Source organism: Penaeus monodon, chromosome 1, assembly GCF_015228065.2.
Source record: "Penaeus monodon isolate SGIC_2016 chromosome 1, NSTDA_Pmon_1, whole genome shotgun sequence".
Lineage (NCBI taxonomy): Eukaryota > Metazoa > Arthropoda > Malacostraca > Decapoda > Penaeidae > Penaeus > Penaeus monodon.
In genome coordinates, this window is record NC_051386.1 from 44,722,909 (window position 1) to 44,727,908 (window position 5,000).

Sequence of the window (5,000 nt, forward strand, 5' to 3'; positions counted from 1 at the left end):
ATATACATCACTTTTCTTTATTTTCTATTCTTGCATCAAAGTAAACATGGTCGATCCTCCTTAACACCAGAGGCAATGGCTAGTCTATTGAACTCCGGCTGATGATCTATCTGTGTGGAAAGTCCCACGAAAACCTGATGTTTTTCCTCACAATTGCATGTTTTTTTTCTCTTTACGGAAATTCCACCTTCCCCGAGGGTCTAATCCCACTGAACAAGTTAAGCTTCCTTGTCTTAAGCCTTCTGTGCTTTACTGGCTGCTGGCACTGACAAATAACTTGCACAATTGTTTTATGCAGCTTTCCACATAATCTACATTTCTTTGGTACATTATACTTGCAATTATTGCTCTTTTTATAATCGATACACAGAATTTGCACAAATATTTTGAAGAAAATTTTCACTAATTCTATTTTTCATACTAATTCATATGAATATTTTTTTCCTTTCAAAGTATTTCATTCATTACATAACATACCAACAAGAACATTATCGTTATTATAATAATAATAATGATAATGATAATAACGATAATATCGATGATAATAATAATGGTAATATTAATAAGAATGATGAAAATAATAATAAAAATAATGAAAATTAAGTAATAACTATGTCAATGATAATAACAATAGTAATAACAATTATAAAACCGATAATGACAACAATGAACTAATAATAATAATAATGATAATAATAATAATAATGATCATAATATAATAATAATAATAATAGTAATAATAATAATAATAATAATAATAATAATAATAATAATAATAATAATAATAATAATAATAATAATAATAATAATAATAAGTTATAATAACAATGATAATAATAATAATAATAATAATGATAATAATAGTAATAATAATAATAACAATAATAATAATAATAATAATAATAATAATAATAATAATAATAATAATAATAAAACAATATAGATAATAATAATAATAATAATAATAATTATTATTATTATTATTATTGTCATCATCATCACCATCATTATTACTTTTATTATTATTATTATATTTTTTATTACTATTATCATTATTATTTCCATCACTACTACTATATTATTATTCCATTGTTATCATTGTTATCATCATTATTATTGTTGTTGTTTTAATCATATTCAGTATTTTCCTATCACTGCTATTTTTATTGCTATTGTTGTTATCATCATTACTAATATTCCCCAAAGTATTACCATATTATTGTGTTATTATTCTTAATCATTTTCGTATTAATAATTAAAATTCATCATTGTCATAAGATTTTTTCACAATCAATGTAAGTCGAACCAATATGGTTTTCATTATAATCATTATAACAAAAATTGTTACCATAAAGATTTGTATGATTAATTATGAAAGCCAAGCTTTTATTTTATTATTTTTGTCATTATCTTCCTGACGATATTACTATAATTGCATGCATGTAATATGCTTTAAAAGATTGTATATGCATATCAGTGTATGCAAAGTGATATTAATGGGAATAACAATAACAATAATGATAATGATATGGCGGTAATGATAATAAATTAACGATAATATTGATTCTACCGATGATGTTCTGATGGTAATGATGGTTATAATAATGATAATGATGATATTATTATTATGATTAATGATAATATTTGTGTGTGTGTGTTTACACACACACACACACACACACACACACACACACACACACACACACACACACACACACACACAACGAACCTAGACACAATGAAGTTCCTTGGGCAAGGAACTTCACCTTGATTCCCTACCTAGCCACTGGGTGGGCAGGCCAGCCCAAGTCAGTGCTGGTCCCAAGCCCGGATAAATAGAGAGAATGATTGCCTAAAAGGTACGACCGGCACTCTCCGTGGAAAGGAACTGGGGACCCTACCACGCACTCACTCCAAGATCATGACAGCATAAAAACTACAATTGAATATCATGCTGTGACCACAGCGGCTCAAACATGAACCTACCGTTAAAAAAAAAAAAAAAAAAAAAAAAAAAAAAAAAATATATATATATATATATATATATATACATATATTTTTTTTTTCCCCTTAGCTTTATCCCATTCTTATATGGGGTCGCCAGGATCAGGTTCTAGGAGATACCTTTTATGCCCTTCCTGACGTCAACCCTCTCTATTAACCGGGCTTGGGACCGGCACTGACTTGGGCTGGCTTGCCCATCGATGGTACAAGTGGAAAGAAAAGTGCAAGATCGAGTTGAGTGGCGAAGGATGGTGGAGAGGTCCACGGCTGCTCAAACATGAGCATACCGTTATTGATGATGTATACACACATACATAGATACACATATGTATATATGTGTAAATATATATATATATATATATATATATATATATATATATATATATATACACATATATATATATATGTATATATATATGTATGTATACTTGCAGCCATACATTCATGCATACACGCATATACATAAATAGATGCATCAGACGCATCACTTTAACACATAAAAAATCTTTTTACGTCGAAATACAGCCCTATTCCCGCAGGCCATATGAATCTCGTCGCAATTCGAAATAAAAAGAGCAGAACAGCGATCATTCAAGGCTTCGTTTTAACAGAAACTCTAAAAAGCAAAAAGGATTGATCAACTTACACAGGCTTCAGGTGTCACAGCAGTTATTCCACTTTAACTCTTGATCAGAAAAAAAATAACACGGGAAATGCATGGACTGAAGTTCTAGGCTAAACTTCAGTTCTCAATATCATCCGTTTTTCTCTTTTTCTTTTCTTAATCTGTATTTTCTCTCTCTCTCTCTCCCTCCCTCCCTCCCCCCCCCCTCTCTCTCTCTCTCCCTCCTCCTCTCTCTCTCTCTCTCTCTCTCTCTCTCCTCTCTCTCTCTCTCTCTCTCTCTCTCTCTCTCTCTCTCTCTCTCTCTCTCTCTCTCTCTCTCTCTCTCTCTCTCTCTCTCTCTCTCTCTCTCTCTCTCCTTTTTAATTCTTTCTGCTCTTCCTCCTTTCCTTCTTTCTGTTCTTTCCAATTTTTTTCTTTTCTTCAGATGAGGCCTAATGACTAGGCCTAACGTACCCAAACTTGACTGAGAGAACATTATTAAAAAAAAAACAGCTTTTATTCATATTTCACTGGTCTGTTTTGAGTTCTGTCGTAGGGCAAACAACATGGCCTTTAATTTTCATTTAGCTTTTGTTAGTATTTCTTTTTTTTTGACTAAATGGCATGGCAATCTTGCCTTTGTATCTTGACGCAGGAAAAAAACAATGTATCTTACTGTCATGTCAGTTTATACCCCCTACCCCTCTGTACAAAAAAAAAAGTATTTTGGTACATCCAGGCAATTAAATCTTCTCCTTTGAAAATGTGAAGCAAAAATGTTCTAGAATTTTTCGTACCTCCTTTTTATATATATAATTACGAAACATAATTACTCTTTTAATGTTAGCATCTCGCAGATTAATCCTTATCTCTTTTATGCTTAAACTTTGCTCTTAATAAGACTTTCTGTCTGGAAAAGTAAATTGCAGTTATCATTACCATTAGGTTTATCATTGTTCCTGTTTTGTTGCTGTTGTTGTTATTATTGCTGTTATTATTGTCGTTATTACGTTTATCATTATTATTACCATTATCCTTATCATCATATCTATCATTATTATTATTGATATTATTATCATTATCATTATTACTTCCATCGTTATTATCACTATTATTCTTATTATTATTATCATTATTATTATTATTATTATCATCATTATTATTATTATCGTTATTACTATTATTGTTCTATTATTATTATCTTTATTATTATTATTGTCATTATTATTGCTATTGTTATTATTATTTATTCTTATCATTGTTACTATTATCATTATCATTATCATTATTAATATCATTACCTTTATGATAATGATAATATTCATTATCATTATCATTATTACTTTTATCATTATTATTATTGTTATCGTTATTATTATTATCATGATTAAAATAATAATAATTATTATTTTTATCATTATTATTATTATTACCATTACCATTACTATTATTTTCATTATTAGAATATTATTGTTATAACTGCTATCATTATTATTATTATTACTATCGTTATCATAAATGTTATTATTGTTATTGTTATTTTTATTATTACTGTTATTATTACCATAATTATTAATATTGTCATTACTATTACTATTATTATCATTTTTATTATTATTGTTATTATTATTTTTATTATCACTATTATCATTATTATTATTATTAATCATCATCATTAAATCTTCTAGAGTTTTACGTACACCCTTCTTATATATATATATAATTACGAAAGATAATTACTCTTTTAAGGTTAGCCTCTTGCAGATTGATCATTACATCTTTCATCCTTAACTTTGATCTTTCTGTCTGGAAAAGGAAATTGCAGTTATCATCATTACTGTGAGGATTATCATTATTCATGTTTTGTTGTGTTGTTGTTGTTGTTGTTGTTGTTGTTATTATTTTTATTATTATTGTTATCATTGTTATCGTTATTATTATTATTGTTATTACCATCATCATCATCATCATTATTTTTTATTATTATTAATATTTATTATATCATTTTTTATTTTTTATTATTTCATTTATTTATTACTTTGTTTTTATTTTATCCATTATTTTATTATTATCTTTATGTAACTTGTTACTTTTATTATCATTATTATTATATAATAGTATATACGATTATTTATTATTATTATTATTATTGATAATTATGATGATTTTTATTATCATTATTATTTTCATCATTATTATCATTATCATTAATTATTATATGATTTATTAGTTATTATTATCATTATTATATTATTATTATTATTATTATTATTATTATTATTATTATTATTATTATTATTATTATCATTATTATTACTGTTGTTGTTGTTGTTGTTGCTGTTGTTACTACTATTATTATTATTATTGTTATCATTATCATGATTATTATCAT